Consider the following 24801-nt stretch of genomic DNA (forward strand, 5'->3'; position numbering starts at 1 on the left):
TGATCTCTATTTAGGCAGTTGTATATAGCTAGCCATACAAATCTCTACTTGCTTATAGATATTTTATGATACATATATCTAGTTATACATAGGTAGAGAAAACTGAGATACATATCAGACACCACCCTATTTCCTAGATCTTTGTGTCAGGAATATATAGAACACTGCACTGAAGAAAATATAGGTCTTCATAATTTTTGAAAATCTACAACTTTTATGAAAAGTCACATATGTGTCTGCATATCTATACAAATATAAATATTGATGTATAGATTACATAGATATATAATCATTGAATGCTAATAGTTATTATTTCAAGGTAGTGGCATTTCAGGTGAATTTTTTACTTTTTTCCTTATGGCTTATGCATTGTGAATTTTTTTTATGTTGAGTATGTATTATATATATAATCAGAAGAAAAAAGCCCTTTCTATGGTGAAAAGGAGACTATCTAAAGACACTAACTCAGATATTGGTATAAAGATAAAATCATCAAAGGGAAAAACTAACAAAATATCTGATGTAGTAACTGAACAAAGAAAGAATACCCCAAATCTCCTAAGGTAAGAAACGTTTATCGCATTTTTTAAAAAAGATTTTATTTACTTGTTCATGAAAAACAGAGAGAGAGAGAGGCAGAGGCACAGGCTGAGGGAGAAGCAGGCTTCATGCAGGGAGCCCCATGTGGGACTCGATCCCGGGACTCCAGGATCACGCCCTGAGCTGAAGGCAGGCGCTTAACCACTGAGCCACCCAGGCGTCCCTAGTGCATGTTTTTAAATGTAATGCTTTAGAGACTTTTGTTTGTAATTAAGTTCTAGAGCTTCTTGAACATTTCATAGGACTGATTGTAGTCTTATGATTGGAGTGGAGACAATTTAGCCTTTTGAGGACAATCGAGTGCTTTAACACATTTCTTTGCATTTTCTTTTCTTTCCCCCCAAACTTCAATTTATCACATTTGTATTGGAGTTTTCAATATGTTAATATGGGGCACCCTTACATAGGTCCCCCATCTTAGTCTGCCCCTCCCATGACACACACACCTACACCCACAACCACCAGTCTTTATTTGAAAGAGAGCCCCCCTCTCAGCTGCACTCCTGCCCCAGGCCTCTGAGGGCAGCCGTTCCCACAGGGGACTATCAGGAGAGCCATGAGGGCTGGACAAACCCGGGAAGCAGGGGCAGGCTCTGAGCTGATAGCCTCGCAGACTGAGATGTTCACCCGGGGCAGGTGAGAGACCTGGGCACACTTCCTCCACAGTGGAACTTGTCTCCCTTGCTCTGGATCAGGTTCTTCTCGGGAACAAGGAGTCTCACTGAACAAAGGGTCTCAGTTCCCACTGCTGTGGGAGTAGGGGCAGGAGGAGAGGGAAGGTGAGCATGGCAGGAGCTATTCCTCCTGGGACTGTTTAGGATCTGCTCATTGGCCTCCTTGGTGAGGACACTCCCACCCCAGAAGCCAATCAGGCAATATCCCAGGGGGCTGGAGAAGAATCCCCCTTAATGAGGCCAGTCCTCTGCATTCTTCTTGCCTGAGCTCAATCTCGTTTTTAAAAATTCTACTCAAAATACTCATTTAGTAGTGAAAATACACTAAATAAGCACTTATAAAGTACCAGGGGCCAAAACAATTGGATGCTTTATATGTGTGAGCTAATTTAATCTTCTAGGAACTATTATCACCCACATTTTACAGATGAGAATACTGACTAATAGGGAGTCACTTTCTGTAAGTCCTACAATGAATTAAGTAGCTCAGTTGGATTCAAATCCAGGTCTATCTTCCCCTTGAGCCCATGTTCTTAACCTGTGTTCTCTACAGCCACACACTGCGCTCAAAGCTGTGAACAAGACAGCCATGGTGGGATCCCTGGGTGGCGCAGCGGTTTAGCGCCTGCCTTTGGCCCAGGGCGCGATCCTGGAGACCCGGGATCGAATCCCACGTCGGGCTCCCGGTGCGTGGAGCCTGCTTCTCCCTCTGCCTGTGTCTCTGCCTCTCTCTCTCTCTCTCTCTCTCTGTGACTATCATAAATAAATAAATAATTAAAAAAAAAAAAAAAAAGACAGCCATGGTCCCTGCCTTCATGGAGCTCACAGTCCAACAGGAAGAAAGGACGAAGAAGAGTAATGTGTATGTGTGTATGAAACATGAGGGAGAGAGGAGAATGCAAAGTCTATAGCACTTACAGCAAAGAGAGCTAACTTAGGCTGCTCAGATGCTTCACCTGTATTTGCAAAACCATCTTGTAGAATGTTTTGTGAACATAAGCCTAGCTTAGAAAACAGAATCTGGCTTGCCTTAATCTTGTCTGAATCTTTGCTGTGAAGAAACTGCAGGCACTTGGGCGAGCCAAGCTTCACAATTAGTTGGGGTTGGTGGATAGCAACAAGGTGAGGCAGAAATGCATGCAAATCCAAGGTGGAAATTAAGGACTCTCCTCTGGCAAATCCTTTACTTCATCTTGCCCAACAATCTTGGAATTCCATCTGGCAAAGAAAGTGGGAGATTCCTTTCTCCCACAACATTTCTTTTAGCAAATATCTGAGGCCCCTGATCTATTGGGTTTTGGTTTGAGAGGAAACAGAGTCTTCCAAGAATAATGGCAGAAGAACAGCCATGTGTCAGTTTCATCCCCAAAGCCTCTTTCCCTTCCATCTCTTAGTGGGGAAATTTAATTACAGACCAGACATAGTAGAAAGGGCTAATCCTGAGTGTTGGCCTCCTGGAATGGAAGTTTAATTTCAAGAAGTACCTTATTATTCATATTTATGTCTGTCTCCATGAAAATCAAACATTATATTTATATCCTAAATACTTTAGTAAATAAAGAACCCCTACCCCCAGTCTGTTCCTATAAAGATAGCAGAAGAGAGTGTCAAAATATATTCCAACAGATGAAGTGTCTTCATGGCAGGAAAATGGATTTAGAACTTTATAAAGCGTTTATTAAAGGAATGGCAAATGTCAAAGGTTTCAGCTAGAGCTTCTAATTGTCAAGTTAACGATTCTGGGAAAGACTCAACCAAGCTCTGTGGGGCCTGGTAAATATCCTCTGGCCATTTTGATTCAACACTCAATTTCTTAATGTAGTGGCAGAAAGGAGCTTTAACTTGGAGTCCAAAAGACAGGGTTCCAAACCCATTTGTTAACCGACCTTGACTCAATTCTGAAAATTCTCTTCATCTGTTGACTAAGGGTCATATTTACCTGACAAGGTCACTTAAAGGATTGATACAATGATTGCAGGTGTTCAAATAAAAGACATCCCCTTTTCTATCCAAGTCTGGAAAAATAGGCGAGAATGGCACAGCAGCCAGGTGGAAAGACATCAATATATCACATTTATTACTGATGAGCCTAAGGGTCAAGGCTTAGCCTATGGTATGTAACAGCAGTGGGCTTTTCTTCCCAGTCACCCAGCAATGCTGGACATAGCTATACCCCTGTCCAATGGTGAGCATGAAGGAGCAGGCTAAATGCTAGCTTACTGATGGCAGACAGCTCCCTATGAGGAAGAGAGAGTAAGGGTCACCCATGCCCACAGAGCTGCATCATGACTTTTATGGGTCATAGACACTTTTGCCTTCAGAGGTCCCCTCCTCCATAACAAATACTAAAAATTATATTTGCATTGGCATAAGGATGAATTTAGCATTACATTTCTTTATTAGCATTACATTTTAACATGTTTTCTTGGGGGTGCCTGGGTAGCTCAGTAAGTTGGGTGTATGGCTCTTGATTTTGACTCAGGTCATGATCTCATGGGATTGAGCCCTCTGTCAGGCTCCATGCTCTGCTTGGGATTCTCTCTCTCTGTCCCTCTCACTCTCTCTGAATAAAATAAATAAATCTTAAAAAATAATTTTTTGTTGTACCCAACCTAAAAGATTTTTTCCAATTTTATTTTTAAAAATATTTTATTTATTTACTTGACAGAGAGAGCACAAGCAGGGAGAAGGGCAGGTACAGGGAGAGGGAGAAGCAGGTTTCCCACTGAGCACGGAGCCTGATGCAGGGCTCCATCCCAGGACCCCCAGGATCATGACCTGAGCCGAAGGCAGATGCTTAACCAACTGAGCCACCCAGTTGCCCCTTTTCTTCTGATTTTAAAAGAAATCAAAACTTTTTTGTGTGGCCCTACCAGTATTTGGGACCCTAGCCACTGTACTGAACAATCAAGTTGGCCTTGCATGCCCAAAACTTGTTCCCAAATATCCCAACTAGATAAGCCCCTCCTCGTATTGGTAAGGTCAACGTGGAGGTACTAGGTATTACTCCAGACAGGATGCTCCCTAGAACCCATGAAAGTAAGGTGCTAAAAAAATGCATGATGTAGCCTAGACTGTGAATAATAACAAAGTGTATAAGACAGTCTCTGTTTTCAAGAGCTGATTACAGCATACAGCAGAGGGATATACGTGCAAAACTGGAGAATAAGTCACATGCTGAGGGAATTTCCAGAAACAGTTCCTTGAGGTAGTGATATTTGTACTTGGCCTTGAAGGATAAAATATTTTTGCTAGACAAGGTGGGATAGGATGAAATGGGGAGGTCATTCCAGACTGTGAGACTGGCAAAGAGATGGATTTGCTGGAACACAGGAATGTTCTGGAAATTAAGTTTAAAAAGCAGCCACTTACCTTATTCTTCTGCCCCCACCAGACTCCCTGTTTAATGTATAACTGTTTGTTTTATAACAGTGGGTGGAAGGGAGGAAAGCTATTATTTATTTGGCATCTACCATGTGCCAGGAGATTTACAGGCATCACCTAATTTAATCTGCACTGTAGTGATTTGAGGTGGATATCACCACCCCCGGTTTTTCAGACAAGGAACTTGAGACCCTGAAAGTATAAATGACTTACCTGTGGCCACAGAATGGCTCTTGATTGCCAGCCCAGGGCTCTGTTCTTTGACTCCTGGGAGATCTCAAAGGGGTTTTCTGAGAGTTATACAAAGAGCTCTTACAATTATAGTTCAGGTGGAATGTTGTTCCAGAGCCTCATTTCTGGCCCTCCAGCATCTGGACTCTTAGATGAGGATTTTATTTCCTCTCCTAACCCTGAGCATCTATCTGTTGAGGGCCCTTCCATGCCTGTCTTCATCTGTTCACAGCACTGACTTCCTTGGCTTCCTATGCTGGTCCAGATCTCTGCTGTTCTAGGCTTGCTACTTGTGATTCCAATCCAAGAGGGACTGGCTCCAATCCAAGGGGTCCCTGTGTGCTGTCCCAAGACTGTTGGGCCTGTAGGAGCTAACAAATAGTGGCCCACTAGCTAATATTTGGTAAGCACCTGCTCTGTGCCAGGCACTGTGCTTAACACATTCTCACACTTTGTTTTCTTCTTGCAACCTCCCTTTGACATAGGCATTATTACAATTTTACATGTAAGAACACTGGAACTCGGAGGGATCATGCAACTTTCCCAAGGCACCACAAGTGGTGGTGCTGGGGGTAGGATTTAACCCCAGCAGCCTGACTCTAAATTCTCATCCTGAACCTCAGTGGAGTCTAGCCTCTTAGAATACTTAGAGCCTCACATCACGTCTTTAGTATTTGTGAGAAATTGGCTTTTGCTTTTCTCCAGTTGATCTCAGTTTCTCAAAGTTCTTCCGTATTTGGAATCTTTCCTTTGTTGTCTTTCGAGTTAGCTTTTATAGGCTTGGATTTTATTCCCTCAGAATTTTGTCATTTGGGGGTTTCCTGTTCAGAAATTATTAATTCTCTTATATCTGCATTTCATTCGGTCTTTTTGTTATAGATATCTAACAACTTCATTGTTCTACATCTGTTATTTAATTCTTTTTGCTCCTAGCTTGCTTTCATCTTCCCCTTGCAATGGTCAGAGGGTAAGCACAGAGACTTGAATGTCGAATTCTTGGCTAGAAGTCACCTCAGGAGTCCTCCCTTTTTCCTCTAACAGGACGAAGCAATAAGAGAACATCTGTGGGTTTTATCTCTTCACATCCATTCCCCTCCTTCATCAGCATAAAAAATTCTGCTTTGAGGGACATGCTCTTTCCCTGTTGATGTTAGGGGGAGCATGACATGGTGGCACCACATGGCCTCGGCTTAGATCCCAGCTCTGCCACTAGACTGTCTGTGCTCATTTGGACTGCTAACTCAAACTCTCCGTGGTTCGGTTTCTTAACTAAATAGTATCCTCTTCATAGGTTTATTGTGATAAGAAAATGTGTGTAAATATAGTGCTTATAACAGTGCCTGGTAGAAAATAAACACACCACGAATATTAGTGATTTTTTTTTTAAACAATCTTTCCAAGGCTAGGCTGAAGGAATGTTCTTTCCTGGAATTTGAATCCTTCACAGAATGGCAAAAAGACAGAAATCCATTAGAGCTAATTTATTTGGGTATTTGTGCCCCAAAGAAATGGTTAATTCGTTCCTGTTCCCTGGATCCTAGGCAGTCCTTCTGGTTCTCAAATCTGAATCTTCAGAAGTTTTTTGTTGTTGTTGTTATTGTTTTTTTTTTTTTTTTTTTATTCTGCATTCCACTCCCAACATTCTTCCAACAAATGTCCCCCCCTCCTCCTCATTTTCCTCTTCCTCTCCATCTTTCCTCTCCTGTTCCTTCCATTTTCTTCCCCCACCCCCAGCCTCTCTCTCCCTCCTCCCCAAGCCTAAAGTGGAAGCTTTGGTTTCTCACACTTTCTGCCAAAAAAGCATCCCATGAAAATGGCTCCTTAGCCTTAGCCTAAATACTCCCATAAAACAGCTCCCTCTTTTTTAAATTGACAACCTCTGAAAGTACCTTTCTTATACTAGGCAGAAAGCTTTTATAGGACTCTGAAGCTAGAACATTTGGTTTTGGAGGCTGGCTCAGTCATTTACTTACTATGTGGTTTGGGCAAGTTGTCTAGCCTCTATGCCTTGGATTCTTCACCTGTAAAATAGAAGGTAATAATAGTAACCATTTCATGGTATCGTTGTGAAGATTTGATGTCGTGATACTTGTGAAGCACTTCGATTTCCAATAAGATTAAATTCATGTTAACCATACTCTTTCTCCTCGTTCCTACCATAGATCCTAGCTCCACTCTTTTGAGCTGCCCCGAATAAGGCAGATCTTCCTCTTAGGCCAGTCTTTCAAATACCAGCATGCTCTGTTCATGTCCCTCTTTCCTCTGGGTTCAGTATGCCTGACTTCCTTCTGTCCTACCTGTGGACTTCTTCCCATCAGGCCAAGCCCCTCTTTGTGATCTCAACTGATCAAACTAGAAAGATCCAAATCTGTCTTTGACTTGTCTACCTTATTACTTTATCAAAAGTAAAACACAAATAAACCTCTTATAGGGCTTCCCCCCACCCCTGGGGATGGTCTGTGCCAACAGCTTCTGGACTCTAGAGTCTTTGAGCACCACTTCACTACCTGGGCCTGGGGATAGAGATGCGATCAGGAGGAGAATGGGCATGAAGGCATACAGGAACAACAGCAGTGGGAAAAACTTCCCGCCTCCCCTACCAGTCCCCACCCTGGTTTATACAGAAGCTGACCTGACATATTTCCTGCACTTTGCCTGTTCTGTCCTACAATTATGGGCACAGCTCCATGCTAAGCTGTTCCTGGTTGTTGACATGCTACTGGCAAGCCCTAATAGTTTCCACTCATAGGAAGAGCTCTCCCATGGTATGGGAGAGCAAGAATCTGATAATAATATAGGTTGCATGGCACTTTGTGGTTTGGAACACATTAGTTCATTACAATATTGGGATGGATTTGTCCCGGGCAGAACAGTCTTTTTATAAAAGGAATACTTGTTTTACAATGAGGACTTTAGCTTTGAAGAGGTTAAGGGGATCTTGCCCATTCACACAGCCACAAGTGACAGAGCTTGCCTTTGAGTTGAGCTCAGAGTTCTTTCTGACATACCTTGTTTTAAAGGCTTTGGGGCTGCTGTTGGATTGTTGCTGTGAGTGTGTTACTCTGCCCTGGAGGCCACAGGACCTCCAGTAGCCTCTTTCTTAATGGTCACAGAGACACCAAGAACCGGGTGGCCTGAGGCCTATAAGTAGGTCTAGCCTATTCTACTTATAAGTAGGGGAAACTTTTGGATGTAGAAACATAGTAACTTGAAAGATGCATGATGTTTAGTAAGGCTGCAGGGGTGTCCTCGAGAGAATGACAATTGACTGGTGAATTGGAAGATGTGTTGTTGGAGGAATCAAGATATAATGTCTATTTATCCCTTTACTTACAAAGTCCAAGGTAGCCTTCTGATGAAGGTGCTTATTCTTAGGGCTCTTTATGGAGATTCTAAAGAAAATAAGTTATTTGCTGCCATTCCATTTGGATTTTCTTGGATTTGGGCAGTCTTAGGGTGAGAGAGGAGCCCAGGATTCCATGGGAAAAGACTACTGTGGTGTTCTGCCCAGCTCTGCCTTCAAGCAACTATGTGTTCACCCAGCCCTGGACTGGGAGTAAGACTGAAATTCTTGGCCCTGAGCTCTGCCTCTAATTGCTGGGGGTGGGGAAGCTAAAAGCAGGGAGCAGGGAGCCAAAGCAGAAGTGATCTTATATTGGGTGTGATCCAAGATAGGGCAACTAAGAAATCATCCTGTGAGTCCCTGAAAATTGGAAAACAATCCTGACTCATCCCGTTGTTTGGCTCTCTCCAGAACAAATTAACGTGGCTTGCAAAGCTCCTAAAAATCTGGCCCTAAACTCTGACTTCTTTACAAGCCAAGTTCCCACATACCTTTTGGTCTAACAATGTAGAATTATTTAGTGGTCTTTAAAAATGCCATCTCTCTTTCTTACCTCATGCCTTTGCTCATGCTGTCTCATACTGCCCGAGATGTACTTCTCCCCATTTCTCCATCTGGAGAGCTTCTACTCACTCTTCAAGACATACCACAATGTCTTTCCTTCTGTGGAGCTCCCCTGGCACTTTTGTGACTTGCCCCATTCTCGGTTCCTACAGCCTTCTGACTTTAGCTCTACTGTGGCATTTCTCACATTGTCGTGTAGTTGATTTTGTGGTTGAGTGCACGGACATTGAAATCAGCTGCCTGGATTCAAACCCTAGCTGTACCACTAACCAGTGTGTGACCCTGGACAAAGTCTCTATTCTTGCTTCCCTCCTATGTAGAATGGGGGCACTAGTACTTATACTGAGTTATTATGAAGATTCAATGAGCCACCATGTATTAAGGACTTAGATCACTGTCTGGCACTGTGTTAGTATTGTTGCTTCTGTTATTATCATTTGTTTGACAGTCATACCCGTCAAGGTTCCCTCCTATTCAGGTCAGGTATATGCTTCAACCATCATGATAAGGCCACTTGCACATCCATGGTTAATAAGCCAGAACTAGAATGTGACTTTCTCTCTCTGCACCCTTGTGTATAGGGTGAATAGATGCCAACGGGCAAGGTTCCTAATTTCATTTCAATTTCCTTCAAGGTCAGAGCTCCACCTTGATCCTTTTTATAGCCTCTGCCATCAACTTCCAGCATGTATTGCCCAGCCTCCGCAATCTAGATATAGGGATATCCTCCTAGACATGGCGAGCTAAACCAAGACACCATTTTTCTTCCAACTAGTTCTCCATACCCATGGAATTCTTGGCTGGCAACACCACTCATTTGGCTCTCAGAGGGGTCTGGGCACCCCAGACACTTTATGACACCTTAGGTTTTGGTGACTTTTAATCTAGATGTCATGTTTGAGTCATTTGTACATCTGGTTCCCAACACAGTACTAAACTCAGTGGGGTTTTCAAATGAATAAATACATGGATAAGTAAGGAGTAGGCCATCCATTGCCATTAACATAGCCTCTACTTTCCCACAGTATAGTGGCAGTGTGATTGGAAGCACCTGGGCTTTCCCTTATTGTCAGCTGAAACCATCCTGATTGAAACACGCCTCCAAGTGTTTGCTTACTTCTGTTCTCCTTACCTGGTATGACCTTGAGTTTTCAATACAGTGCCACCAGCTGGAATAAAAAAGGTCTAAGGACATATTTTGTGCTACCCAGAGAACAACTACAAGAGCACATATAAAGTTGGGCATTCAAGTCAAACTTCAGCTTCTTCCAAGCTTTGGCTTGGTATAGAGAGAACCAATTGTCTAGAATCATAGACACTGAACTGGAAGGAACAGTCACTGTAATCTAACTCAATCTCTTCTTTTTACCAATATGGAAACTGAGGGCCAAAGAGCATGAGTGACTTCTCAAGTTCACTTGACTCTAAGTGTCAGTTAGGACCTGAGTTCAGGTCTCCTAAGTCCCTGATCAGCACTTTTCTCCCTGGGCTCTCACTGTTCCATCAGCCTTTGTGTCTTGCACATGTCCTCGCCTCCATGGGCAGAGCTGCTGTTCAATTCCAGGGATACATTGGAGAGCACTGAACCCTGGGCAGGGCTGGAGGCAAGAGGCACAGGAGATAGTTGTTTTGGGAGCAGCAGGCCCCACGGAGGAGGCAAGAGTTTTGACAAAGTTTTGTTTAGCTGCTCAGGATTTAAAATTCTACCCATGTTTCCCCATAGAAATCCCTTCTCAAGATTTTTGCAGAGTTTTCTCAGGCTCTGTCAAGGTCACTCTTATCTCTACTTATTCACCACTCACCCAGCCACTTCCTTTTGTGTTTTACATGTGGTGGGGAAGGGGTTGGTTGATAGGGAGCCTAGTATTTTTTGTTTTGTTTTGAATTGTTCAGAAATTCTGCTTTTTCCCACGAGCTGTTTGCAAGGCTTTGAAATGAGGGCTCAGAATCACATGGAGTAACTCACTCGGGGCAGAGAGGGAATATGTTAGTAGCACAAATTACTTTGTTTTAGAAATTCAAAAGGGTACTACTTACCTTCAACAAGTGATATTTATAGTATCAAAAAATTGAAATGCCCAATAACAGGGAGTGAAATGAATGTTGGTAAATCCAAAGAGTAGGAAACTGTGTAACCCAAGGACTCAACAAGGGAAATAGGAGACATACCAGTCTAGGAGGTACCACACAGGTGTCAGTCTTTGCAAATTCTAGTGTAGTGGTAACATTCTTCTAGACAGAAAGACACAAACAGATTAACAGATTGTTTTGCCTTTGGGTGCCATTTCCTTCACTATACTCCTGATAATCATTAAAAAGGTGAAGAAGATGTATATCTATCAACATAGAAAATGTCCCTGACATATTGTTAAGTGAAAGGAAATCAGATTACAAGACAATGTTCATAATACAATTTCAGTTTTGTAAAAAAATTTTAATGATACAAATGTGGTGAATAAAAATAGGTATCAATATGTTAACAGTGATTATAGGGGATTTTAAGTCCTGTTTACACTTTTTCTGTACTACCAAAAAGCATAATATGCTTTTACTTTTGATACTTGGAAAACACTAGAAGGGTTAGAAAAAATAAAGCTTTCTATTTGTGACTGGGGCCAGAGATTCCTTTATGAAAGAGATATTGTGGAAGGGGTCAGTTCTTTCATTAACAAAATTAGGAGATAAGTATATGTTATTTCCCTTCTCTGTGAAGAGAAGGAGGCAGGAAGATGCCAGCCTCAGTGTAGTGTGGGATAGAGACTCTTTGGAAACTCTAGAGAGGGGGATGTATTCCTGGAGTCCCTAGTCAGTACTTGGCATCATTATTTCCCATCCTGAGACCATCTTAACTAGGTTGTTAGAGTCTCCAGTACTCTCAGCGCTGTAGTTAAGCAACATTATGCCTTAAATAAGCTTTTAGGGTCTAGCCTGGGAAGCTACCTACACTTTACAACATTATTTCTACAGGAAAATGTACTCCAAATAGCACATCACCAATTTACATTGGGGCTTTTAGGACACAGCTGTTTTCAGTTTGGAGACCTACTTGGCCTTTTCCTCTTTATTCACTAAGTATTTGAAAAATCCCTATTAGTTTGTGAAAGATTGCAAATTTAGGGACAAATCCCCTGGTTTATGCTGCATTTGTTAGCCCAGCACCTAGTCAAAGGGTTTTCAAGACTGAAGGGTTCTTGGAGATTGGCACCACTAACAAATTTTTACTTCTCATTGATCAAGTTGGCTGGAGACACCCAGGGATCACTAGTTATGCTAGTGATTTATGTCTTCCCTAGCACTCTTTTTCTTATTATGGTGGTTAATTTTATGTGTCAACTTGACTGGGCTAAGGTCGCCCAGATAACTGGTGAAACATGATATCTGGGTGTGTCTGTGAGGGTGTTTTCAGAAGAGATTAGCATTTGATTCAGTAGACTCAAGTGAAGAGATCCTCTTCCCTTACCAATTTGGGCAGGCATCATCTAATCTGTTGAGGGCCCAAAAGAACAAAAAAGTAGAGGAAGGGCAAATTCTGTCTCCTTGAGCTAGGACATCCATCTCCTGGATATTTGGATATTGGAGCTCCTGATTTTTGGGCTATTGGATTCTGGAACTTACATCACAGCTTCCCTAGTTCTCAGACCTCCAGACTCAGACTGAATTATATCACTGGTTTTCCTAGTCTCCACCTTGTAGATGGCATATTGTGGTATATCTCAGTCTCCATAATTCCTAATTTCCATAATTGTAGAATAATAAGCTATTGTGTGATCTCCTCACCCCCACCCCAAGTATTAATATATACTAGGAAATGTTATGAGGCAGCTTAAAGAGTGCTGACCTTGGCATGATTAAAGTTAGGTGCTGGCCTTTGGTAGTTGTGTGGCTTTACAAGTTATAAAAGGAAGGGATGGACGACCTGATCTCAGAGGGCCTTTTCATATCCAACAGGTGAAGACTGGACTGAGAAGCTCACCTCATATCTGCGCAACAGATTTCAACCTGTTTGATAAGAGGCTTCTAGGTCAGGGAAAGGGTAGGTCATGTTGACCTCTGTTAGATTTATCAGCCATTTCAATTACCTTGGAGGTTGGTAAAAAAATAACCTTTCTTGAACTTCTCAACCTAGAGCAGTGATCTTTAACTTTATCTGGATGAAGAATGCTTTGTGAATAGATCAAGACTGTGGTCCCTCTTCCCTAAAATTTTGTGTATGAATGCAGGGGTTCCTAGGCCCCATGAACCTCACCATAAATCTTCTAGGGATCCATGCATGTAATAGAAGATCCTTTGGCTAAAGTCCAAATCAGCAAGTTCATGATTTGGCCAGAGGTGTTTAAAAATAGCTTAAGAGCAAAAGTTTTACGTATCCTCTCAAAACCCTTCAGGATCTAGAGTCATCACTAGATCTTGGAGACAAGCTGTATCAGGACGCAAAGAGGTGTTTTTCTTTAGTTCTTAATAGGTTAAACTCCAGGGACTTTCAGCTAAGAGACCCAGCAGAGGTCAGAGGATCTGTTATCAGTTAATTGGTCTGTTCTGCCCTAAGGGAAGTCCCCAGATTTCCTCAATTCTTTGAAAGATCTGGCTTCTGCTCCTGATCTTGGACAAGCTGCCTCACCACTGTGAGCCTGAGTGTCCTCATCTGACGTAGTCGCCCTTTAAGTTCTTGTCAAGCTCCAGTGTTTTGTCATTTGTGAGTCCTTGAGATCGGTGTGGCAGAGACAACCCTCTAAGAAGTCATGATTCTGGATCATAACTTTGGTCTGCTCCTGTCACTGAGGGAATGCCTGTCCACAGAAATTTCTAGAACACCCTGCCTGAGAAGCATCTAGCTTCCCAGAGGCCTTCAGGGGGAAGGCAAGGAACAGAGTTGGTTTTTGTTTGTTTGTTTGTTTGTTTCCTGCTTTAGGAAGAAACTTATTAAGGGTCATCTTGAAAGGCAGATGTCCACAGGGCACATATCTGTAAGGAAATGAAACTCTCCTCTCACCCTGAGGAACAGGAGAGACAGGCTAGCATTAGGGATTTAGCTGTGCTCTGAAGAAACAGAAATCTCTTCTCCGCTCCCAGACATTCTCCCATTTCCATGACTCACCTCCTCTCATTCCAGAAAGTCATGCACAGGAATTAATTTATGGGCCTTGTCCAGAGGTCTTTAAGTAAACAGTGCTACCAGTCCTTTTAGCTACCCAGACATGCTTGATTTCAGGCCCCAGGGAGGAAGCTAATGACTTGTAGTTACTTGGCTATTGTTTTCCGAAAACAATTTGACTTCCTTTCTGATAGCCTCAGAATTCCTTCTTTACAAATTAAGATGCTGGAGCCAGGGAAGGGCTGAGCTCACCAGCTTGGTAGCACAATGCTCCAGGATAAGATTACCTTTCTGTAACAAGTTACAGAGGCTCCTTAGAGGCTGGTGGGCAGGCAGCTCTGGGGATGCAAACCCCAAATGGGAATGGAAGGGACTTCTGGGCCTTTGCTTCTCTCTTGAGATCTTACCTCCATTCCTTGGCATGTAATAATAATAATGGTGTATAATGTCCAAAGAACAAACTTGTGAAGACAATGTTATAACCATTTTATAGATGAGAATGTTGAGGCTCAGTGGTTTGCCCAAGATTACACAGCAAGTAACGGACAAGGTTGAGGGTCCATCTTCAGTCTTCTGACTCTGAGTTATGGCCTCTTTGAGAGAGACATGTAGATCTAAAGAGAAGCCTTATGTCTAAAGTTGACAGATTTTTGTCCATCATCTGAGAACTGAGTCTTCATGTTAGATAAGAGTCTATATTTGAAATTCACTGGAGATGGGGTTTAAGTGATAGATCTCCATCCCTTTTCCTCTCCCCCCTCCACATACTCCAAAGTTGGGGTTGGGTTGGGTCCAGTGTTAGGAGAGCTATTTTTGAACCTTCCTCCTGCCAGAAAGATTTGGGGAACACTCAACAGAGTGTCCGGTCCCTTTTTGTCAATAAAGAAGATTCCCCACGGGCTTTCTCTAGCAGTGTGGGCCCCATTACAGAGACATGTTAATTTTTTTTTATTATGGTGCTTCTGGGAATTTTTATTTTTGAAGAGAAGTAGACTTTCTCATTTTTTTGCTGTTGTTAACCACTCTGCCTCTACCCCACTACTACTATCACTAAGAAGGAAACCTGGTATAGTAGTGCCCCCTTACTACCAAGGGATAGTAGTACCAAGACCCCCAGTGGTGGATGCCTGAAACTGTGGATCGAACCAAACCCTATGTATACTATGTTTTTTCCTATACATACATAACTGTGATAAAGTTTAATTTATAAATGAGGCAACTAAGAGATTAACTAATAATAAAATAGAGAAATTATAACAATATACTGAAACAAAAATATGTGAATGTGGTTTCTCTCTCAAAATAGTATTGTACTGTACTTACCCTTCTTGTGGTAATGTGAGATGATAAAATGCCTGTATGATGGAGTGAGGTGAATGATGTTGGCACTGTGACATAGTGTTGGGCTGCTATTGACCTTCTGATGATAGGTCAGAGGGGTATCATCTGCTTCTGGACCACAGCTGACCACAAGTAACTGAAACCACAGAAAGCTAAACCATAAATAAGGGGAGCTATGTAACACACTTGTACCATTTTGTACACATGCCCACTTTTACACTCACTACATTGCATTCTACTTATTGCTGCTCAGGACTCTCTCCTCAGCCATGGGAAGTGTCAAGGTGAGGGCAGGGACCTGCGTCTCCTTTACCTTTGTATGCCCTGTCCTTGCACATAGCATGTCTTCAGCTTACCTTCACTGAATTAATGATTAGCAAATGAATGACTCTATAGGGTAGGTGCTATTCCTCAGACTTTGGAGGGAGATGCTGTGAGGGAAGTGTAGTGTCACCTGGAAAAGCAGTTGTTCTGTGCTCTCAGGTACAAAGGGAAGGTTACATTTGAATCACACCTTTGGATGTCTGTAGTGTACAATCTATGTGGCCAGATCTGGTGGCCTTGTTCAAAGGAGGCAATGAAGATGGGCATAATAGTTATAGCTATAATAATGATAACACCATGTTCCCATTGTTAATCATTTATCAAATGATTATTTCTTTCAAAGTAGTTTCCCCTCTATTATTTAATTTTAATCTTCAGAACAGATGCAGGATTCATTATATGCTATATGTATGTATATATATATCTATATCTTTTTTTTTTAAGATTTTATTTATTTATTCATGAGAGACAGAGAGAGAGAGAGAGAGGCAGAGACATAGGGAGGGAGAAGCAGGCTCCCTGCAGGGAACCTGACGTGGGACTGGATCCTGGGTCTCCAGAATCAGGCCCTGGGCTGAAGGCTGCACTAAACCACTGAGCCACCCGGGCTGCCCGTATGTATCTATATCTATATGGGTATGTATATATATCTGTGTTATATATATGAGAGAGAATATTTATTTAGTACTCACTACATTCCAACCATGATATATATCTCATTCAGCCTCCATAACCAACCTCTAAGTTTCATAGTTACTATATTATTCTCATTTTAAAAATAAGCCAGATGAGGCTGCCAGGCAGAAAAAAATTTCCTCTACCCTTTATGTTCAGTTATTGGAGGCTTGAGAATTAAAGTGACAGAAGATAGATAACAGGGGAAAAAGAGGTTTATTCATATGCATAGGGAAACTAACAAAAGTAGCTAGCTCACTAAAAGGTTAAAGGTTAAACTTAGTAGTGAAAAGGGAGGAGGGAGAAAAGGCTTCTATGGGAAGAACAAATTGGTTTCTTTAGGAAAGACAAATGAGGTTTTAGAACAAATGAGAGATAAGAAAGTTTGTGACAATGTTTGTTTATGCAGGTGCAGTGGTCTCTCTGTCTTCTTCATGGCCATGCAACTCCCTCCAAAGAGGGGATTTATGGCAGCCTCATTTCCCAGAAGTTGCTGCTTTTAGTCAGATAAAGGAAGTTCCAACAGGGCTTCTTCCTGTGTCTGATGAATTTCAAACGTCTTCAGCTTACAATAATCTCCCTACCAACTCTAGGGTTTCAAATAGTTCTCCACATGGCAAAAGAGGGTCATATAGCTGCTGAATGGTAGGGCCAAGATCTGAACCCAAGTACTCTTACCCACAAGGTTATTTGACCCAAGTCCTATCCATTCTACCATGAATATTTAGCTGACTGAATGTGACATGAAACTTTGAAGAAATGGAATAATCTTAATCTTCTAAATGACTCTTATCTTCTATAATAATTTGACCCTAGTAGCTAATGTTGAAGCTGGACATTAATTTAGAAGGAGGTGTAAACTTTGTTGTTGAATTAGGTTTTGAACATTATTGTTCAAAATGTTCAAATGTTTTGAACATTATTGTCTAAATTATCAAGACAGGCATGGGATTTTGCATCTCTATTTTATATGCAAGAAAATGCCTCTATTTTGGCATGATTTGTCTGAGGGCACCTGAGTTAATGGCATATTTGGTGGAAAGTTTCCTGACCTTGTATTTTATTATTGTTGCCAATATACCACCTAGTATCATACCTTGGGTGTGACTGAGAACACTTTTCAAAAGGAGAAGGGGAAAAAGGGGAAGCAAGTCTTCCTCGGTTCTTGTGAGGTGAGTAGGTGGGGATAGACCAAGGATGCAAAATTTTTTAGAGGAAAAAGAAGTGTGCTCAAGGTATTCATTGCAACTCTAGATGTTGCATATAATGATATAATAACCAAGATAACATCAAATTCACAGTCTTCTTGCCTTCAAGGACTTCCTTTCAGATCTAGAGGGCAAAGGCCATCCCAAGATCTCCTAGACAAAGGTCTTATTTTTGTCATAAAATGAAATCCCTGGTCCAGGGACTCCAGAACTCCAGTGAGGCTGCATCCAGCTGTTGCCTTCATGCCCTGAATTTAGTGGGAGAGAGTCAGGCTTGGCTGATACTGGATTCCTCCACTTTTCTCTCCTCTTCTCACGTCTGTCCATAGAGGCCACTTGCCCACACTCACTACAAAAGAGTTCTTAAGTTTGGGATCCCAAAAGATCCCATCTGCCTTAAGCCCAACAAAAGGTATGGATGTGACTTTGAGCTTTTCTTTGGGATTAAAATTTGAGATGTATTGAGAGTAGATTCATAGACCAAAGCACCAGGGGCAAGGAAGTCTGTGTTTCTTTTGCTTCTTGGAACAGGGTGTTCTTGCCCATTTTAGCCACTATCTGGAAAGCAAATGTCTTAAAGGGGACGGCGTGTGCCTGTGGTGTCTGTATCTCTACCGGCAGAGAAGTGTGACCTCAGCCCACTAACCATGGCTCCAATTACCTCTTTATGACCTCCAGTGAGGCATGGGGGACTCATCACTCTCATAATTAGATGCTGACAGAACTTATTTGTATGTGTTATGGTTGTAGATTCTAAGGGAGGGGGATCTTTAAACATCTGGACTACAGTGTCTTAGGAAAGAAACTTGGGGAGTCAGAGATTCATTGGGTAGAGGGGACATTGAAAAGTCTCCTCATCTGCCCTCTCGCCTCTAAGGAGAAGCAAAAAAGAAGTAGTTTCAAAATGCCACCTTTAAAAGTCTTGTACAAAGGTGATTTTGCCTCTGTCTGGAAATCTCAGATGGAGCTATGCCACCTTCATCGTCATGGTCAAATACAGGTTTCTCTTGCCGTTGGAGCCCATTCTTCTTGTGGCATCTGCAGGCCTGTTGCTCCCACCTGGAGGGCCCTGTGCCCTCCGCTCTGACCAGAGCGGGTTTCATGAGAATTCCTCTATAGCCATGGTGAGAAAGTGCCTTTTTTCCACTTATTAACTGAGTAATCTTGTGCAATTTACAAAACTTCTCTGAATTTTCTTTTTTATAATACAGAAATAGTAATGCTCTATCTACCTTGTAGTGTTGTGAGGTGAAAATGCTCAGTACATAGAAGGCCTTTAATAAATGTGCCTTGCCTTTTCTCCTTCACTAAAACACAACAAAGAAATCATACCATATGAACCTGTTTTCCAAAACATTTTTTCCTCACCTAACTTTTTTATATCATCATGCATTGAGCACAAATACATATTGAATACTGCCATTTATATTAATTGTTTTGTCTACATAGCTGACTAGAATGCCAGCTTCTTGTGGACAAAAAAATGGCCCTTCTCTCATACTTAGCATAGGCTGCTCCACAGTGGCCAGCAAATCCTTATCCAGGAGACCCTGACAGATGGTTCATATGATCTTTAGAAGGTCATCCTCTGTTTTTTCATCTCCAAGTAGAAGAAGGTGAAGAGTGCCTCACATAAACCCTATCACATAGTAAATGTTGAATGAAGCCTATTTTGCCATCCTCTTCTACAGCCTTTCCCTTACAGGTGTTGTTGACCAATTCTTTGACTTCCTCTCCAGATCCTCTCTGACTTTGGTCTTATTTTTTTTAATGGGTAAGACCTCTTTGTAAACCAATGTAAGCCAGAAGAGGCAACACCTCTTCTTCTATCAGCAGTGATATAGGAATTAATACTTCACTGAATCTTCCCTGCTCCCAGATTATCTTTCTTTTTTTTTAAATTTTTAAAAATTTTTATTTATTTATGATAGTTACACAGAGAGAGAGAGAGAGGCAGAGACACAGGCAGAGGGAGAAGCAGGCTCCATGCACCGGGAGCCCGACGTGGGATTCGATCCTGGGTCTCCAGGATCGCGCCCTGGGCCAAAGGCAGGCGCTAAACCGCTGCGCCAGATTATCTTTCAACTGAGAGTTATGCGTTCTTTAAGTAGCGAATCTTCTGGGTGGAGATAATAATGTGTTTCCAGGAGCCCCTGGGTATCATAGAGTGACTGGGATATAGGGACAAGGCCATAGTGTAGGGATAATCTCTGTTGTGGTGAAGAAACTGGTATTATCAGAGCTCTCTATGGTTTCACATGATAAATTCTATCCTAGGAGATTGGCCCAGCCATGGTAAGAACAGGCAGGAAGAGACTGCTATCGTATTGTGTTGATTGTGCAGTGACATCACATCATGGCATTTAGCATGCACCAGACATTGTCCTAAGTGCTTTACACATATTCATTAGTCCTATGACAACCCTAGGAGGTAGTTATTATCTTCAGTTTATAAAACTGAGATGCACAGAGGTTAAGTTAACTTGCTCAGTATTACAGAGCTAGTAAGTGGTAGAGATCTGCCGATTCAAACCCAGACAAGTTAGCCCCAGACTCTGCTCTGATGCTACAAAGGAATAAAAAGAAACGTGACTAAGGGATCCAGAATCCAGAATTTGTTTTCAATAGGGCTGCTGCCTCCCTGGACAGAGGAGATTTGGCCCCACATTCTTTCCCCTCTTGCCGACCCTAAGCTTATTCACCCATGAAAAATATCACCCACTAAAGAAACAAACAGCTTTTGCCAAATGTTGGAATGTGTGTGAAAAGTGCTATTTGTGATGGTGATGATGTGGAGCAAAGGAACGGATCTGGGTTCTGGTTCTGCCTTTGCCACCTACTTTACTGTGCGTGACACTGACAAGTGGCCTCGACTCTCTGAGCCTCACTTTCCATGGCTGTTCCAGATGATCTCTGCAGATTTCTTCTTGCTGTCATAACATGTGGGCTCCTGGTCATTGGTTTGTCTCTGTTCAGTCCACTTACAGCAACCTCTGTTGTAGATATTTGTCACACTCCCACTGGGTCCATCTAAGTGCTTAATTTAAGGAGTTGAGAATGAGGCGAGCTTGAGGGGAAAGGTGCCTCTCAGTTTCTAAATTTGCTTACCTGTGATATATGATCTTATAAGAGATAAGCTTACTTCCATCCACTGGATTCCAGCCGAGAAACCTGTATGCTTTTCTAGGAGCACAGAAGTGAATTTTGGCTTTGACTAAAACTTCTGATCCCAACCCTACCATTTGCCAACTGGATTACCATGATTGAATATCCTCAAATGTAGGAATGTCTACCTTGTAGAATTGGAAACTGGAATGATTAAGTGAAATAAAAATTGAATATATAGGGATCCCTGGATGGCGCAGGGGTTTGGCGCCTGCCTTTGGCCCAGGGCGCGATCCTGGAGACCCGGGATCGAATCCCACATCGGGCTCCCGGTGCATGGAGCCTGCTTCTCCCTCTGCCTGTGTCTCTGCCTCTCTCTCTCTCTCTCTCTCTGTGACTATCATAAATAAATAAATTTTAAAAAATTGAATATATATATACGTATTCTACACAGTGTTGGGCACATAGAAGGCGCTCTCTTTCCTTTTGAGAAAGGGGAGAGAGGCTTATGATCCTGGTCAGTGGGAATGCCCTCTCTCTGTCCTTTGGAGCTTTCTGGTTACCCCCAGTGTCTATTCTGGGTGCTGGCAGTTGTGAGTTGTGAGACTGTTTCCAATGCTAGCTGGAGGGTGGAGGTCCCAAAAAGACCTGTTCCATGAAGGAACATTCTTTTTTCTCTGACAGCAGGAAAAGGATGGAGAAAAAAGATCTCTTGGGTAATGCCAGTTTTCCCCTGATGCCCCAAGACAGTGATGGCCAGAGGCTCTGTGGAGCCTAGGGAGGTAATGTGGCGTGCCCCCCCACCCGCCAGGGAGAAGGAGGGTGCCAGGACTGTGGTGACAATGACAGTGGAGGGAGGGCGGTGGAGTGGTGGGAAAGACATCTCTGTCTCCTTGTCTCCTCCAGAAAGAGCAGTGAGAAGAGACTGCAGGGAAGTAAAGGGAAGAAAACTTTTGAAGTGAGCAAAGATTCTAAGAGCAAGTGGGAGAGCAGGGAGGGAGGGACCTGGGGGAAGGGGGTGGAGAGTGAAAGAGTAGGAAGAGTGGGAGGAGGGAGGGCGACAGACACAGAGTCAAAAGGGGGTGAGAGAGTAACTGACAGGCTGAGAGCTGAGAAGAGTGGGCAGTGGAGGAGGCGGCTGGGAAGCCTGTGGAAATTCCAGAGAGGAGGACCAAGGAAAAGGTAAGGATAGATTTGCTTTTAAGAGATGAAACTACCAGTTGATGGGAAGGAGCCAGAAGAGAGAGCCTGGAGTTGCAGGCTGGAGAACAACAAAGCTCCTTCTCTGTACCTGGGGGCTTATTCTCTCTATCACTACTAGTCACTGGGAGAGTGAGGTTGGGATATATTGAGGAGGATGGTTGTGAAGCAGCAGAGAAATTACTCACTTGATTTATAAGGAGCTGTAGAAATATGAGTGGAGGGCCCTTGGAGTGGGTCTACCTCTGGCGAGTTGCTGCCCTCCAGGGGCATCTTCCAAGCAGCTCAGCGGTCCATTTCCAAGAAGTTTGGTTAAGATGGAATTGGCCCTTTAAAAACAAAAACCATCAGTGTTTTACTGTGCTTCCTCTAGGCTTGGAATCTTTTTTGAAATGCTTTCTGCAGCATCTACGGGAGTGTTTTGATTTTTTCCCCCCTAAGGCATGTTGGGTGGTTTAAAAATATTCCCTGCTTAGTTTCCTGCAGAGTATCATGTCCCCGCTGTGTACTCTGAGCAATCTGGCCGCCACGCACTCTTGCTGTCGGGGAAAGGAGGCTAGTGAAGACCCAGAGTGGAAGTGGAGAGAGATGCCCACTGATGGTCGCCTTTCCTCCTGGGTACAGGGTGAGGTAGATGGCTGCAGGGCACAAAAGTTTCTGTTAGCAACCTGACCTTTCTTGTGAGCCAGTGGCGAAAGAACCCAGATTGGGGGTTGAGATACCTGGGTTATGGTGCCGTGAGTGGCTGTGTGTCCTTGGGCCAGACACTTCCCCTTTCTGGGCCTCAGTTTCCTCATCTAGAAAATGAGGGGTTTGCAGGTGACCCCGGTGGCTCAGTTGGTTGAGCATGCCGCTCTTGATCTCGGCTCAGGTCTTGATATCAGGGTTGTGAGTTTACTCCAGCGTACAGTCTACTTTAAAAGAAAGAAAAAGAAGAAAAAGAAAAAAAAAGAAAGAAAGAAAGAAAGAAAGAAAGAAAGAAAGAAAGAAAGAAAGAAGAAAAAGAAAATGAGGGGTTTGAAGTGGAAAGATCCCTCCAGTTCTGTTCAGCAGTAACATCGTACAAGGTTATGATTCCTTAGGCTCAAATATACCATGAAAAACCATGAAAAAGGGAAGCTCAACACAAAGATTTCACATCTTTACTGTGCTCTTGTTCACTTTTAACTTGATCCCCCCTCCCAGTATGCCATCATGTGGAGGGATTCCTGGTGTTTCCTCCTCAGCATCTCACAGGGCTCTGGCACACTGGGTCTGACTGGCCAGAGACAAGGAAGGACAGAGTGAAGAGCACTGGACAGGGAGTCAGGAGACCCAGGTGAAATCTAGCAAAACTGGAGAGGAGACAAAACCAGTATGTGGAGGTGTAGTATCCTCGTTTGCCAGGTGGCATGGCTCACCACTGGGGACACCAGCTGGTATTTATAGGCACCCCAGCCTGACTTTCATATCAGTGGGCCTTCATCTTTTCCGCCCAAGGCCTCCAGAGTTCCGGCTCAGCTCGAGAACCTGATTCATTGCTCCCTAGGGACAGCTCTGAACTTTCCACCTTCCAGCAGGTTCCCCAAGGCAGCAGGGCTGTTTGGAGCCTGCTTCCCTGGCGTCCCTCCACATATTTTCCTTACTCAGCACTGCCAAAGAGCAGTCTCCTGATCACGGTGTGCGTAACAGAGAAGAACTGGAGGTGTGTTCCCTGGCTTCCAAACTGGTACCCTCTGGCCATCCCTTCACCCAGGTACATAAAGTTCATCGAGCCACAGCAGTGACACAATTGTGTTGTCCTGCTTTGCCACAGGCCTAGAACCCCATGGATGTTCTTGCTGGGCTCTTGAAAGTGGTTGTTGTTCTTGTCTCCTAGCTGCCTGACTCCTATCCGCGCTCTAATCCTTGCCAAAAGGCTTAGGCCATTAGGACTGGAAGAGGCCCATTAGATCGCCTGTCCATTTCTTTGACTAACAGTAAAAACAAAGTCTAGAAAAGAAAAGTGACGCACGAGGGATGACGCAGTGAGTCAGGTCAGTTTGGTTGGGAGAACATCCTGTTCTGCTCACTCACACCCAGGCCCCTCTGACTTCCATCCTCAGCTGTGTTTTCTGAGCCTCCGTTTCTCCCTAGGCCTCCCTGTTTCTTCCATTTAAGTATCTCTACCACCTTGTTTCCTGGCAGCAACATTTACTTGCTCACCTGCTCCTCATCGTCTCTGCTGGCTGTTGGGGGGTGAGTGTGGTGGAGGGTTCTGGGCTCTGGCGGCCGGCAGGGTTACCACAGTGCAGCCCGGCCTCCTGGGGGCTCCAAAGGTGAGAGATGCCCATTTTTCCAGGAAGCTTCAAATCTCCCTGCTGACTCCCTTTCTATAGTCAGAAGCTGCGGGTTCTTGAAGAATGATAGCTTGATGCCACTTTGTGATTCAGTTGTTTCTGGATGTTAGCAAACCCTGGGCAAGAAAAAATCAGTCACCTTCATAAAGAAAGGCACTCAGGAGGTCTCAGAATCAGAGGTATTAAAATAGCACAGAGGGATCTTAGAGTTTATCTAATTCAGGAATTGGGCAGAAGGAAGAGCCTGGGCATCTGGAGTCACATTTGGGTTAGAATTTCAGCTGTGTGACCTGGAGCAAATTATTTAATATCTCTGAGCCTCAGTTTCTTATCTGCCAAAGAGATTAATAAATGCCTTTCTTGTAAGATTTTATAAAGATTAAATAAAATAATGTAAAATAAAACGAAGGTTTCCCCACTAACCAACATTTGCTTTATCCCACCTCGGTTTTACGAAAGACCTATGTTACAGTACCTGCTTTCACTGGTGGAAATTTCACTTTTATGAAATGGTCATTGCTTCTTCGTTTTATGCCATTTCAGCTTACAAATGGCTTCATAGAACACTCTACTTTTTTGGATAGTGAGGAAACCTGTATTTAAAATGGCTATAGAAGGGATCCCTGGGTGGCTCAGTGGTTTAGTGCTTCCTTCGGCCCAGGGCATGATCCTGGAGACTCGGGATCAAGTCCCACATCGGGGTCCCTGCATGGAGTCATAACAGACACAGACATAAGCTCTG

The 24801-nt window shown here is 43.2% G+C and overlaps 1 protein-coding gene across 2 annotated transcripts in view; it reads left to right on the forward strand.

Annotated features, from left to right (window-relative positions):
- Nucleotides 1-24801, forward strand: part of GJA5 (gap junction protein alpha 5) — a 40032-nt gene that overhangs the window by 1024 nt on the left and 14207 nt on the right. The window contains exon 1 of one of the 2 annotated variants that reach the window (XM_077842555.1): nucleotides 21584-21723. The exons of the other annotated variant lie outside the window; for it this stretch is intronic. The gene's annotated coding sequence lies outside the window, so the exon portion shown is untranslated. Of the gene's footprint in view, nucleotides 1-21583; nucleotides 21724-24801 lie in introns of those variants that run through there. 2 annotated transcript variants of the gene reach the window in all.

Source organism: Canis aureus, chromosome 12, assembly GCF_053574225.1.
Source record: "Canis aureus isolate CA01 chromosome 12, VMU_Caureus_v.1.0, whole genome shotgun sequence".
Lineage (NCBI taxonomy): Eukaryota > Metazoa > Chordata > Mammalia > Carnivora > Canidae > Canis > Canis aureus.